The sequence below is a fragment of the Canis lupus genome, chromosome 21, assembly GCF_048164855.1.
Source record: "Canis lupus baileyi chromosome 21, mCanLup2.hap1, whole genome shotgun sequence".
NCBI lineage: Eukaryota > Metazoa > Chordata > Mammalia > Carnivora > Canidae > Canis > Canis lupus.
Window position 1 is genome coordinate 47,254,141 of NC_132858.1, and position 15,633 is coordinate 47,269,773.

The window sequence follows — 15,633 nt, forward strand, 5'->3', positions numbered from 1 at the left end:
TGAACGAGGGGATACTGGACAAAAAAAAAAAAAAAAGAAAAAACAGAGCCATGAAATTGGTGGATGTTGCACACACTTTTACTGACCCAAGAACAATTCAGAGCCTCAATTACTGGCAGGGGTAGTGGCACAGGAGGGAGGGTCCCAGGAGAAAGATGGGTATGGATAGGGCTCAGGCACCAACAATAACCTTCCTTTTGAAATCTTGAGAGAGGGGCACCTGGGTGACCCAGGTGGTTAAGCATCTGCCTTAGGCTCAGGTTGTGATCCCAGTGTCCTGGAATGGAGCTCCAAGTTGGGCTCCCTGCTCAGCAGGGAGTCTGCTTCTCCTCCCTCTGTTCCTCCCCCCCAACCCATGCTTTCTCTCTCTCTCTCTCTCTTTCAAATAAATAAATAAAATCTTTATTAAAAAAAAATCCTGAGAGAACTTGCCAGGCCTCTTTGCCTTCCAGAAGTCAACGGATGAGTTGACTCATTGGATAAAATGCTACCAGTCACAGACTAGGTGGCGATAAGTGTACATCTTTGGGAAGGCTGTTGGGAAAGAGGAAGGAGGAAGGCTTTCAAATAGTCATGCTTTGGGGCCAAGTGTTAAGGAAGTGACCTGCATAAGCTGAGGTCAGGAGAGTTTTGATAGTGGTCATATTTGTAATCACACCCTATCACCCCTCTTCTAAGTGCTCTGGGGAGAGGAATGGAATTGCGAATGCACCTTAGGGGGTCATGGAGAGTTTTTTAACCCCTGTCCTCGCAACTGTTTTATTTTCTTCATTAGGAAAGACCAACTCTTCCTCCCCACAGTCACGTTCTCAAATACATTACATAGTGGAGCTTGGGCTTTGGCCTGAGAATAGGTGATTCCAAGTACTGTCTCCACCATTGATGAACTGTCCATTCTTGAGCAAGTTCACTTACCTATTAAATCCTCACCTTCCCATGTGCGAGCTGAAAATGATGGATAGCGCTTGCCTCACAAGGTCTGTGTGAGGATGCCATCAGAGAAGGAGAGCCAGAATTGAGGGTAGGCTTAAAATATTTCAGGCACTGTTCTTTCAAGTTCTTCACAAGTATTCACTCATTCACCGTTTGATACCATGAGGCGGGTACCATAATTATGTCCATGTAACAGAGGAGGAAGCTGAGGAATACGTTTCCCAAAGTCACACAAGTATCAGAGCTGAGATCTGAACCCAGACCTTTGGCCTGCAAAGGTCACACTGTTTTGCTCCCATGCTATACTGACTCTCATTGAGTTTAAAGCGTTTGGGCACATGTTCTGGAAGATATAATCCTGGAATAAAGATTAGCCAACTTTTTAGAGAGCCTGGCTTTTTTTCTGGAGCCTGATGTCCAGCATACTCCTTGGTATTACAATTTTGAAAATTTCATCTTACCTCGATGACACTTTAACGGAAACTCACTTCCTCTCAAATCCTAGTTACTATATGCGGTTAAAATATTACTCTTTCCACGATCTGGAAGGATCTAAGGAGTTGGTATACTTTTCAGTTGCTGTTTTAGGACAATATCATTCCGACCTGTGGAAAATAGGAGTCAGCATATCAAGCCGCCACAAAAACTTGGGTCTGCCTTGTTCTCACCACACTTTTTGAAAACATTCCCACAGCTCAAACAAATTAAAGATGTCATTTTCCACGGTATAACCGACACATACCTGGATGTTTCTTGGGGGTGCATACTCCCATAAGCACCCGTCCATCCGGGTTGTATCAGCCATTGTCTTCAACAGCCACCTCCAGATGTTGTAAAAATTGGAATCTTGATGTTGACCGGCTGCCATTTTTGTTTTCCATTTTGAAGATTTCTGTCAAAGGTCCCAAGTGTGAATGAGGAAGATTACCTTTCATCTCAAACCTACCAACTTCTTTCCATGCTGCAGAGCGCTGACGCGGAGAAAGCTCAGCAAGGATGTCAGGTCTGCCCTCCCATATCTATCATGGTTTGCAAAGCATATGAGCAGGCTCTTGGCAAAACCCCGAGGAGGGGAACTTCTCCAGCTGTAGCTCTAGCCTGCCATCCCTCCCTTGAACTTGGCACTTAATGAATCGGTCTTGGCTTGTTTGCTTCTCAGAGTCAGGCTGGAATAAGCTTCATTCTCAATGTAGGGCTTTTAGGTTTTGTCTCTAGTATTTCCTTTGCAATAGAAATTTTATTAACATTCATAAATAAAGTTTTCCACATACTGTCATCTATCTCTCTTCCACCTAACTTATCCCAGATTTTCTGGGGATTGTCTGAAAATGATCCACATTGTTAGTGAACAATTTCCACATTGTTCTTCCTGATTTCTAAACAGAACCCTGCCCTTGGTGAAGTCAACGAGAAAAGATGGGAATCTGTCCTCTTTTGGTCTTGCTGAACAAACAAGACAAAAAGGACATAAAACGATTTTTGCCATCAGTGGCCAGATTTCTCTTTTTAGAAAGTGTCACTGCCTCAGAAATGGTGCTGCCCTTTCTAAGATAAAATTAGCACCTTGCCTCGAGAAGTAGCAGGGTGAATCGGGACAGCATGCCTGGAGACATTTTCGGAGGGAAATTAGACAAGTCTGATACCACTGGGTCACCTGGTCATTTGGTGGCTTTGGTCGGAAAGTCAGATACCTTTGTGCTGACCACCTCCTTTGTTTTATGACAGAAGCCTCGGTTTCAGGAAAGATTAAAGTCGGCATTGGACATGAGATGAGTACTTGGGAGGTGTTGCTGGGGGTGGAGGTGGGGGTCGAAATTGCCATCTGCATTGAGCAGCCCACACAAAATCGCCCCCAGTTAAGAAGCCCTGCATCAAGGAGATGCTGAGACAGGCCTGGAGAGGTTGAGCAGCTTTCTAAGGTCTCCTGGCTGGTAAGTGGCAGAGCTGGGTCTCTAAGCGCTCTTCCGAGTACAAAGTGCTCGTCCACGACTCCACGCAGCCATCCTCTTTCTTCTCTCTTTTCTGTCTGACATCATACATCTTCATGGGCATTTGCTTAGTGTACTGTATGCACACCTGCAGGAGCCCATGTCCAGCAAATACCTGTTAATATTTCGAAGCACTCTAAAAAAAAAAAAAAAAAAAAAAAGAACCCCGAGATTGTTTTCACATTTGCATGCCATTCTTGCCCAGGGGCCACACTAATCTCTGAACTGTTCCAATTTTAGTATACGTACCTCTGAAGCAAATACTATTTCAAAGCACTCCTAGAGTAACTTTGCATTGCTTCTTAGACACCACCGGACAGGAATCGTGGAAAAAGAAATATATATTTGTGTCATTACAGTAGCTGTCGCCGAGCCAATAGGTGCATCGAGTGCATTTGAATACAAGTTCAAACTAGGAGTCCCCATTGCAGACAGCCCCTCAATTCCTAGCGGGGCTCCGCTTCTCACCGTCCAGGCTGTATCTCCTGTTTGGACTCGTGGACCATCCCAATCTCCAAGGGATAAATTAAACAATGTGAAAAGGTTTCTTCCTCACACGCTGTTGTGAAACAGAAATGACACCCAGAGCCATGGCTAGCCAATTGTATCTTTTGTTTTCCTTCCCATCCTGTAGTCATTATCAAAACTTCCAACCTCCGAGCTCCAGCCTCCTGTCTGAAACAATTAAGCCTCCAGGAAGACGTGGGAATGCTAATCGACTGAATGTTGTGTTTCATTCAGTCCTGGCTGTTGACATCAACTCTTCATGCTCAGCTACATTGTCTTTGTTACTTCATAAACACATGAATATTTATTACTGTGGGGGAGAACACGCTACTGTTCACGATGACTGCAGCTGAATAACTGGTAATAAACATGAGAGATTAACAGGACTCAGGAGAGGAAGCAGTTCAGGGATGGTAAACCAGGGTCTGCGGAATGTTAAAACCACTGTCATCCAAGGAACAGCTAAAAAGTTAGAGATGTGCAAGAGGATGTTGTGTTGGCAGAAAATAACCAAGGAGAGTTTTAGATTATAGTGTGTAATTAGTGTGTAATTAGCATTTGCATAAATCTCCATACCAGGGTATTCTGTGGATAGTAGTAGCACAGAACCAAAACACACACACGGGCACACATACACAGCTAAACAAGCTCAAGAAAAGTATATCCGTGTGCTCATCAGTTAAGATCTGCCTCAACACTCATCTCCATGGCTAAGTCTTCCCTGTTTCCCCTACAAAGAGCAGCTGGCCGTGCACTCAGACCCGGACGACTCTCCTCTGTTTATGAATCTGTTACTCCTCTTGACTCTAGACCCCTCTGGCTCCTCAGTTTAGCTGGTTATTTCTTCCATAATGCCTGGTGGATGCGTGTATGTAGTAGATAGTCAAGACATGATGGCTAAATGAATAGAGATTGGTCAAGGGAAGAATGATGTGGTCCAGTGTTACTTAATAACTGGTAACCTGCACCAGGCACTGTGCTAGGCTCTGAGGAACATCTCAAAGCACTTTTGGCCTTTTTTTGCTAGGGTCTGAGGTGATGGGTAGGACTGCACCTCATTGCAGTAGATCCATTTGTTTAGCTGGTCAGCACGCTCTTTCCTCAGTTCTCACAAGTGCCAGACATTTGTCAGAACTCTGAGGCCACAAGTAGAGATGTGAACACGAATTACTATGCAGTCATTAACGTTGTGCTTGAGGAAGGGATTCTAAAACTCAACCTGGCACTCAGGCAAGACTTCCCAGGTCACATGAGCTGAGTCTTGAAGGGCAGGTGGGAGTTCCTGGGGTGGGCATTCAAGGCAAAGCGCAGCATGAGCAAGTTTTGGGGATGGGCAGAGAGCGTAATGGGGAACCAGTGGTCAGCATAGCCGGGGCAGGGTGGCATCAGGGCCTAGAGGCCACGGGAGAGGGAGAGGCCATGTCCGTTGAGTGAGTCCTGCGGGTTCAGGTGGCCTGAGCTGAGGCTGTTCGAGCTGCCAGGGACAGGGAGATGGCAGGGGCAGCTTAGTGGCTCAGAGTGCAAACAGCAAAGGCGAGGGGTTGGGCTCACCCCTGATGTGAGGCTCCAGAATCTTCCAGAGTATAGACGCCTTAGCACGGGTCCACCTGTAAGCAGAGTGCAGGCTCAGGGCCAAGAGGTACTCAGGCTGCAGCCTCCACCGGGGCAGGCCTCCTCACACGGTCCGCACGGAAGAGGAAGAAGCAATGGCACCTGATTGTTTGCACGGCACGTTCACAGGTGCTTGGAGTTATACCTATCAGGATATCAACATTATCTTTTTAAATAGCTTACTCTTTTTCTCTTGGACTTGTTCTTTGGTTTCAAAGTCAACTTTGTCTAATTGGTTGCTAAGATTGTCCCTAGCATTCAGTTAGGGTTGAAGCATTACATTTTACTATCCAAATAATTGGTGAGTTAAAAATACTTCCAACAGTTTATGACTCATGCTTTTCAACTCATAGATGAGGAAAACCAAGGTGGGTGACTGTGAATGCCTGTGATTTCTGTACAGGCTGAAGTTCCAGGAAGTTCTAAATGTGATTTCTGGACTGCTGGGAAGGCCCTGACACTCCCAAGTTATCCCAGACTTTCTGGCTGTGCCTGAAATTAATTAGAGCCACATCCACTGGGTTCAAGTATTACCTGCAGTGACATAAAACATTTTAAGTTCCTATCAATCAGACAGTTTATGTGTTTGAGTGATCTGGGAGTATAGGTTTTGACAGGCAGGAGTTGAGGTTGAGAACCAGGGGTTATGGAATGAAGGGCAATGCTAAGATTTACCTATTTTGCAATTTTATCAGATTGATTCAGGTTTTTTTTTTTTTTTAAGATTTTATTTATTTATTCATGAGAAACACAGAGAGAGAGGCAGAGACACAGGCAGAGGGAGCAGCAGACTCCCTGCAGGAAGCCTGATGTGGGACTTGATCCCGGGACCCTAGATCACCCCCTGAGCTGAAGGCAGATGCTCCACCCGTGAGCCACCCAGGTGCCCAGATTGATTCAGTTTGGTTTAACTTGCCAAATATTTTCGGAGCGCGTGCTGTATGCAAGATGGATGCAGTGCCGTGTCCTCAAGCCATCCAAGATGGGCCTCACATGCTCCTTGTCCTCCAGGAAGTTTCTGGCCTTGAGGGTCACTAAGATGAGTGACAAGTTACAGGGAGGAGCTTATCTTGTGCTAAGAGCAGCTGTTAAGGGGAGCACGGGGGGAGAGTGAGTAGGCATGTGTGTTCAGGTAAGAGAGGTCATGACTTGGGGAGACAGGGAGCTCAGGCCATGTACCGTGACAACAGCTCAGCCGATATAGAAATGGGACCTTTGGCAGGTTATGCAGACCTCAGACTTGGCTGGCTCATCTGCACATTAGGGATGACAAAGTTTCCTCTCCTCGCTCAGAGGTTTGTTATGAAGGTCAAACAAATTACCTAATGTTAAAGAACTTGAAATCTGTAAAGTGTGTATTTCATTATTTAATTGTTAGCAGAATCAGAATTGGAACCCGGATTATTTGATTTAACCCCCAAGCCACTGAAACTCAGAACCTTTTTTCTTTCTTTTTCTTTCTCTCTCTCTCTTTTCTTTCTTTCTTTCTTTTTCTTTCTTTCTTTCTTTCTTTCTTTCTTTCTTTCTTTCTTTCCTTCTTTCTTTCTTTCTTTCTTTCTTTCTTTCTTTCTTTCTTTCTTTCCTTCTTCTTTCTTCCTTTTTTAAGGTTTTGTTTAATTATTCATGAGACACACAGAGAGAGACAGAGACACAGGCAGAGGGAGAAGCAGGCTCATGCAGGGAGCCTGACACGGGACTCGATCCAGAACCCTGGGATCACGATCTGAGCCAAAGGCAGATGCTCAACCACTGAGCCACCCAGGCATCCCTTGGAGCCTTTCTGAAATATTTTTTCCCCCTTTTCAGTGGACTTTCCTTTATTGGAGAAATCTCTGTGGTTGCTGTAGGCAGCTGCATGTGTCTCTCAATTTCTAGGGGAGGGTAGAACAAGGACAAAGCAGATGATGCCACTGATAAGTGTGGGTGAAAGAATTCTAAACTATATGAGTCAAACACAATCCCTGGGCCTCTGAGATGCGTGAACCTCTTGAAAGCCTGCCTTACACTCTGCGTCTTACATGACACAGTGCATGGCCATTAGCTACACGGCTCTGCTCTCACATCGCCGGTCCCATCTTTGGCCTGGGGACTCTGAACACATTCAGGAGAACCTCTCTTTTCCTTAGGGGATGGGTCTTTCAGGCCTTGGCTGCACGGGATCTGACATTGCAGGAGTTAAGTGGTCAAGAAATGTGAGACCTAAGCATTGAATCTACTCAGGGAGAATCCATCATGGGAAGCATCCCCAATAGGCTATTGTAGTTTGAGTAACTTGGAAGGCTGATGGAAATAGGCCAATCATGCTATCTGGGATTTTTGAAGAGTTTTCCATTTGTTCTGCTTCAGATCGGTGAGTCCCTATTTTTGTTGCGGCTGGAAATGGACAGATGTCAGAGGGAAGGCTCTAAGACTTTGCCTTGTCTCAGAAATCACATGAAAGAAACCTGGGTACCGACTGTGTCGATGGTCTTATATCTGAGTTACAGCCCCGGTCCCAGTAGATGCTTTTCCTGACTTCAAGGGCAATGCATCAGGTAGTAGGGGCTACTTCCTGGGCAGGTAATACATTTTGTGGGATACCACCCAGGAGGTGGGGGGGATGCACAAAGATGCCTCTGTTTGCTGTCCGACTTCTGCAGTGTATCTACAGTGGGAACTTGTGAAGACTAGGTCTGGTCACCTGCAGCCAGTCACTGAGAAGAGAGCCACCAGAGAAACCAAACCAAAGCTGCTCACATCCCCTCGAAAAAGCTTCCTGCAGCAACCCCGGCCTGAAGATTGCAATCAAGGGTCGGGCCTGGGAGGGAAAGTTCTCCCCCACCCCCCCACCCCCCCGCCCCCCCGTCCCCCCTCTGGTCTGGCTGGTAGTAGCCTGCTCCAGCCCTGGCTCCTTTTATCATTCCTTCCTTTTATAGTTGCTTCAGGAAAGCCCCGGGCCTCTGAGGCTGCCTTCCACCCCCATCGGAGATTTTAAATGTGAGGACAGGAAACGTTTGTTCGGCTTCGTCATGTTCTGACACTGTTGCCCACTCCCCCTCCCACGCACCCTCATTTGGTGCCTCCTGAAAAGTTCTGCCAACGTGAAGCAACCATCTTTTAATGTGGCTTTGGCTGAACTTGTGCTCTAGGAAGTGAGTGTGGCGGGGCACCCCAGTCTCGGCCAGGCCGGCCCCCCGGAAGGCTGAGCTCACCCACCGCGGCAGCACCCGGAGGCCCGGGCGGCCTGGGCCATCTGTGACGGGCACTGGGTGCCCAAGGGCCCAGCACGGCCTGGGCAGGGCAGCCGGCGGCTCCCACGGCCCCACTGGGCTGCTCGCGGGCCCTGACTGCTGCCTGCCTCTGGAAAGGCAGGTGTCCGGAGAAGTCATTGTACGTTGGCCCTGGGCATAGGATTTGCCGGATGATTATCTGGAAGATGACAGGATGTTTTTTGAGGAAACCGAGGTATATATACAGGGATGGATTGCTCAGAGCTCCCAAACCATTTGGGCACAGAGGGAAGGTGCATCTCAGATCTCCTTTCGACCGGATTTCATCCCAGCAGCTGCATTGGGTAGTGAGTGATTTTCCTCGTCACTGTTGAGAAGGCCCAGCCCAGTTGGGGAAGCGGACCATGCTGTGCCATCTTGCCACAGTTCCACCAAGAAGTTCTGTGTCGTGGGCGAGTGGGGGCCTCCCCGCTGCCTTTCAGGGGAGGAAATGGACTTGTAGGAGTTTAAGTAGGAGTTCAAGTACTGGCTGGAGCCACACAGCAAGTTAAAGAGAGGCAGGTTCTAAAAGCTCAGCCTCAGGCCTGGAGGCCCCGGTACCCCTCTGGGCCACTCTTAGGACCCCTCGCTGACCCACGCTTGTCAAGGCGAAGCGCTGGAAATGCCTCAGAGACTCAGACGACTGTAAGACCCACCTGGGTTACATCATCACAGGATGTGATTCTCACTTTGTCATCAGCCCTTTATGTAAACCCAGCCAAGCACTGGCTTCCCAAAATAACCCTCACCGCCACCAGAAGCCCGAGCCTTCTGCGGGAGGCAGGGCCCTCTGAAGGCAGCCAGGTCTCCCTCGGATTGTCTAGGTGGCAGTAGAGAGATAATTATCAATGACCGGATTGCTCTCGCGCCTTTACTGTTTCCCTGGATGGGCAGGCAGGCTGCAGAGCAAGTTTAGAAGAAATTTAAAATCCAGCTTCCGACTGTTGATTCTGTTGAGATATTTTTCCCAACGTGAAAGGGACTTGGCACTGTTTCAGGTGAGGGAAATAATAGAGTGGAAAACACGTTTTCATGTGACTTTTCTGTAAAACCATCAAAGTGGAGAAAACCACGTTAAATCATTATTCACTACCTCCAAAAGCCACAAATTACCTTCTCAGCTTTTTGGGCTGTAGGCATCTGTCTGCTTTTCCTCCCCCGTGTGCTCAGCATTGCCGTCTGGAGCACATGCTGTTGGTACATTAGATTTATGTGTATTTTTAAAGGCACTGAGTCCACCTCACTTTAACCTTCTTTGCTTTTGGGGGTCAACCTACTGTAAAGCTACTTGCAGTTTCACGGTCATCTATCAACATGAGGACTCCGTGTTTTCAGGGTCAAGACGACTGTCGAGCAAGGTGTTTTTATTAATGCCCTACAAGCACCCACGTGGGGTTCCCAGCACTGTAAAAGATCACTGAAATGGCTTTACCTGGGCCAATTCCTTATCCTGTGGGGCCCTCACCTGTAAACCAGAGCTAAGCATGGAATGTGTTACGGTCAAAGACCATGCTGCTCTCAAGCCAGCCCATACGGTGTGCAAAAAGATTCTGGCTAGAGGCAATTTTTTTTTTTCCATACACCTAACAAAGCCATTCTATCATTCCTGCCCTCTTTTGTGACTCCAAGGGAAAACATCGAAGTAATATCTACATAGAGTATTATAAAAAAGAGAAATATGCAAGATGGGGGCACACAGAGAGAAAGAGAGAGAGAATGAACATGTATGCCTATCTGTATCTACCCTCTCCATGAGTGCTGGCAGTTGCCCACACCAAATCTGAGCCCTAACTCTCTGTAAATACTCAAGTGTCTTTGGAGATTGGAAGGATTGGAGGTGCTATCTTGCAGAGTAGATTTCCTGAAAAATGGTAAGTTCCTTCCATAATGTGGGGAAAGAGACCCTAGTATAGTTTAATCACTTGCCCAAGATCACCCTGGATAATGATTTTATGAGGATGATGAGAATTCCACTCTTAGCTCCAAGAGCTAGCAACAGAGCAAATACTCTTTCTCCTCCTTGGTACCCAGGTAACTGATAATCCAGGTCTCTATACTCATAATCCAGGAGGTCATTCATCTACACAAAAGCTTCTCAAACAGAAACATGGACCAAGTCTGCCTTTTCAAGCATTGTTCCAGATCAGGAGGCCAACAATCTACAGTTATAGTCCACTGTACTAGTTGTTTTCAGTGGATACAAACTAATGACAACATGTGCTCCCTGTATTCCATGAGCCTCCAATCTACTGGGAGAGACAGAGCTCTAAAGCATCTTATAGAACACAGAAAGCACTAGAGTGTGGTCTAACTATAGCAGCAGTTGACTTGCCCAGGCAAGACTTGCATGGCAAATACTTCTATTTGGAACGCTGACAACAATCAGGAAGAAAACAGTCAAGAGTCAACAAAGTTGTCCAACACTCCACATTAGAAAAATGTGGAGCCCTATAGATCCTTATTGGAAATCTCAGCTTGGGCTTGGTGCTTATAATGTGAGTCCAAGGGGATCCCACCAGTCAGGAAATGACCAGGCTTTTGATTCAGAAGAACTGGTTTTGCAATGAGGTGCTACTACTTGCCACCTGTGTGATCTTGGGCACTCACTGACTTCTCTTCACTAAATAGAGATAGTCATACCTACCCAACAAGGACGCCGTGAGGATTAACAGAGATATTGCATGGGAGAGCACAGATGACAACACTGGTTACCAGCATGAGGGGCTCTTACCAACATCCCATTACCTAGTTACAGTGGACTTGAAGCTCCCTTAGATGAGAAGCGGGATGGATAACCACAGAGGTAGACGTGTTGAAGAGAGCAGGGAATTCTAGCTCACTCAAAGGTGACCACAAGGGTAAAGGCCTGCTTAGCGCAGCTTGTCAGCTGTCAGGATGAATGTCCGGGCCTGACTTAGCATGAGGATATCATTATATCAGGCCGATCTGTCCAGAGTTCTCAAGAATGAGTTTATCCCAGCCAGATCCTGAATAGCTGAGAGTCTGGAATCACAGAGGGATTTATCTCTTTTTTTTTTTTTTGTATTGAATGGTATCAATTATCAGAAACAATGACTAACTTAGCTAATACTGCATGTGTTACTATGCTCCAGATACTATTTCCTTAGTGACTCTTTTAATCTTCACACCAGCTCATTGAGGAAGCACCATCCTTATCTCGCAGATGGTAAAGTTGAAGCTCAGTGAAGGTAACTTTCTGAGTCACATGCTATCAAGTGATAGAGTCATGATTTTTAATCCCAGGATTCGGGCTCTTTCAACCAGAGTCCACAATTTAACCAATATATAAAGGATACTGAATTAACTAACCCTCATTTGTCATATATGTGGAAAACATCTGGGTGTCTGCCTTTCAATTTTGTATTTTTGGACACTAGAAATGTTTCACTTATGGGTGGTTAAATTTATCATTTTTCAAAAATTGGATACCTCTTTGGCCATGCCATGTTCAGCTATTCAGTTTTACTATATTCTATTTCTTTTATGATTATATTTAAATTTTATTTTTACTTTTTTTTTAAGGAAAGTTTTCTTTAAAAAAAAAAATTTCACTTATTTGAGAAAGAGAGAAAGAGCACAAGCAGGGGGAGGGGTAGAGGGAGGAGTAGACTCCCTGTTGAGCAGCGAGACAGATGCCAGACTTGATTTCAGGACCCTGGGATCATGACTTGAGCTGAAGGCAGATGCTTAACCAACTGAGTCACCCAGGTGCCCAAATTTTATTTTTACTTTTTATTTTGATGTAATTATAGATTCGCAGGAAGTTGCAGAAATAGTAGAGAAGTCTTATGTACCCTTCACCCAGTTTCCCCCAGTGACTGTGCCTTAGATAATTATAGCACACTATCAAAATCAGGAAATGGACAGCAGTGCAATGGGTATGCCTCATTCTAAGCCATTTTATCACATGTGTAGATGCATGTGATGATCACCGTGATCAAGATACAGCACTATTCTATCCCCATGAAGATCTTTACATTTTCATTTTTATTCCAACTTTCGGTTTATCTGGAATTTAGTTTGATGTTTGAGAGGGAAAGGATCTATTTTCTAATTTCCAATTTTCCCGGCACCATCTATTTGACAAGTCACCGCGTTGACACTGATGAGAAATTTCACCCTTCGGTTCCTGTACTACATGATTACAAAGCCCACATCTTTCAGGCCCCAGAGCCACTTCTTCCCTCTGGTTCACCACATTACCTACTGAAACTTGGGTCTCAGCAGCAGTGGATTGGATTGTTATGCCATCAGAAACAACAGAGCCTACAGCAGGGTCTTGGTGTGAAATTATTGCCTTTTCCCTTAAAATTTATCCCTGGGTCCTTCTGGGACAATGGGGAAGGCTGTACTCATTGGTAGCTCCCTTTCACAGCACTACTGCTCAGAAAATCAGAGGGCCTTGGATGTGAGATCAGAGTCCTAAAACTCCAGGTTCCATCATTTTCCTTAATTTTCTTTATTTGTCTTCAGCCTTAATTTCCTCATCTGAAAATGAGGAAAATTAGATCTATCTCAGAGGGCTGTGACTTTTTATGAGAATAAATGAAATAATACATTTAAATGTACAGCCTAGGAAAGGCTCAACATAGTCTAGTATTTTTATGATCGTTATCATTTCTAATTATATAACATATCCTTTATTCTATGGCAAATATATTATCTTTATTTATATTAGTGTGTGCCTTCAATCATGATGGTATTTCTTATCCCCTCTTGAAAAGTCAATGTGGGGATCCCCAGGTGACACAGTGGTTTAGCGCCTGTCTTTGGCCCAGGGCGCGATCCTGGAGTTCCGGGATCGAGTCCCACGTCAGGCTCCCAGCTTGGAGCCTGCTTCTCCCTCTGCCTGTGTCCCTGCCTCTTTCTCTCTCTCTCTGTCTGTCATAAATAAATAAATAAATCTTAAAAAAAAAAAGAAAGAAAAGTCAGTGTGATAGACTCTTAGAATTGAGGAAATGGCATCATTATAAGATTTGAGTACAAAGCTGATGACCAGTGTCTCATTCTGTTGAGGCTGCTATTAAAAAAAAATACCATAAACTAGGTGGCTCATAAACAAGATAAATTTTCCACAATTCTGGCAGCTAAGAAGTCCAACACCAAAGTGCCAGCAGATTCAGTGTCTGGTGAGAGCCCACTTCTTGGTTCACAGACTACCATCTTCTTGCTGTGTCCTCCCAGGGCAGAAAGGAAAAGGAGCTCTCTGGCACCTTTTGTAAGACCATGAATCACCTCCCAAAGTCACCTCCCAAAGGCCACATCTGCAAATGCCATCACAATGGAGGTTGGTTTTGACATATGAATTTGGGGAAGACACAAATATTCAATGCATAGCAATCAAGAAGTGGGAACATCCTCTTTCCTTCATGAGTGGTATTGTCATGGCAGTGGCTTCTGCTGGCAATAACGTCCACTCAGCAGCTTTCTAGAGGCTGCTCTGGGATAGGGTCAACTAGCCTTCCTCCCAAGACCACCTCCATTGGGTAGCTGTCTCTAGGGACCTTCCTAAGTCTTAATCTAGAGGAAATCACAGCATTGCCAGGAGTTTACAAGATAGTTTTGTATGATAATTTTGTGTTCAGGAAGCAAGACTGTGTAACTCAGCTGCCCCCGCCCGCCCACCCCCCACCGCCTTCTTCCTTTTGTGGACACAACCCCAAAGACCCTCACTTAGGGCAAAAGAGCAGATCCTTTCCTTAAAGGAGTCATCACAGAGACTGCAGTCGTCTCACAGCTCTGACAACTGAAGCACTCCCCACCCTCATTGCCACCTTCACCTTGGAACACAAGAGCGCTGGCATGTTCCAACAGCAGCCCTGAGTATCCTATAATCACCTTGGGTAGAGTTAAACTCCACCAGTGACTCAGATTATTTAAGTCTACATCTATCACTAGGAAGAATCAACTTTTAAATGAAGAGTGTAGATGGGAAATCCCAGTATCAGCTATGAAAATACAACAACAGCTACTTTTTTTCTTTTTTTTAATAAGGAGGGGCAGTTTGGGGAAAAAGAAAAATTTTTTACTTTCTTTTCTCTGATTTATCCTCATTTTGTTTTGAAAGGTGTTTTGCATGTGTGAATGGGAGTGTTGCGCGTGTCACTAGAAAACAGAGGAATGATGCTGTGATTACCATTTTTGAAAGAGGCACTCCTACAGGAAATTGGGCTGCGAGGGAGGAAAAGTGTGTGTTTTCCTGAAGGAAATGCTTGTAGAAAGCCAGATCTGGGAAACAAATCATGGAGACGGTATAAATAAACTTCTGGCCCTTTGTATTTTGAATGGTGAGATAGTACCTTTGGTCCCCAGGAAAGCAATTTCTTTTGGATATGATCCTTCAGGCACGTGAAAGATTCAGGTTTAATTTTAAAACCAGCACCTTCATTCTTCCCATTTTCCCTAAACCGCCTGACCACAGGCACATACTCTGCAGCCACCAACATCGGCAAGCTTATAAATGGGAAAATTGAATTCCACCTGAGAAAAGGAGTATTCGAAATCTCCGTGGATTGAAGCTTTAAATATTGTTTCAAAGTAAGCTCTGGTGGGTTTTTGTTTCTTTTGAAAGAATTGGCTTCCTATGTTAAAACTTGCTTGGGTTATAAATTGGAATTGAAATCTTTTTTCCATGCATTTAAAAACTTGCCGACAATAAAAATTTAGCAAAGAATAGACTTTATTGGGAGCAAAAAACAAAGTAGAAATTTTGAGTTGTTAGCATAGATGATATCAAATGTCTTCTTTTATGGTATTGTTTAACAGTGTTATTTATACACTTTGAAAAAAAAATGAAATGGGAAAAAAAATATTACTTACACTGCGGCTTTAGAGAACAGAGTTTGTTCTCAGTAAAACTTCCCAGATCTGCACAGTATCTTATAAAACAACAGGAAGCAGGGAGCTGTTTCATGAAACATAATAGTACTAGTGTCAAAGTGGGGATCCAGGATTGAAAGGCTTCCTTGGTACTCTGTGCAGTAATGATGTCTATACCTAAGTCGGTCTGGATGTCTGCGACTCAACCCTTTCATAAATCCTTCTTTCCCATTCCAGGTTGTGATAAAGCCAAGAGGGAAGGAGAAGTGCATAGAGTGTGCACGTCTCACGGAGCCCTTGGAGCTCTCACTGGATTGAAGTCAATGACTAGATAAATAAGCTTTCCAGGAAGCCCTTAATTAGCTTCATCTCATTCTTGCCTAGTCTATGGCAATATCCTCTTATCTGTGTCTCTGATTCTCTTGCCCCACCTACAGTCTCTTCTCTATAAGGATAGGCTTTGAGAACATAAATCCAGTCATGCCACTGCCTGCTCAGAAGCCCCA

At 45.0% G+C, this 15,633-nt stretch overlaps 1 protein-coding gene and 1 non-coding gene across 3 annotated transcripts in view; one reads left to right on the plus strand and one right to left on the minus strand.

Moving 5' to 3' along the window:
- SUGCT (succinyl-CoA:glutarate-CoA transferase) overlaps positions 1-15,633 on the plus strand; it is a 714,296-nt gene that overhangs the window by 559,099 nt on the left and 139,564 nt on the right. The window lies entirely within an intron of this gene.
- LOC140613696 (U6 spliceosomal RNA) lies at positions 3,074-3,185 on the minus strand. Its single transcript, XR_012014584.1, has one exon. It is a non-coding gene; the product is annotated as a U6 spliceosomal RNA (small nuclear RNA).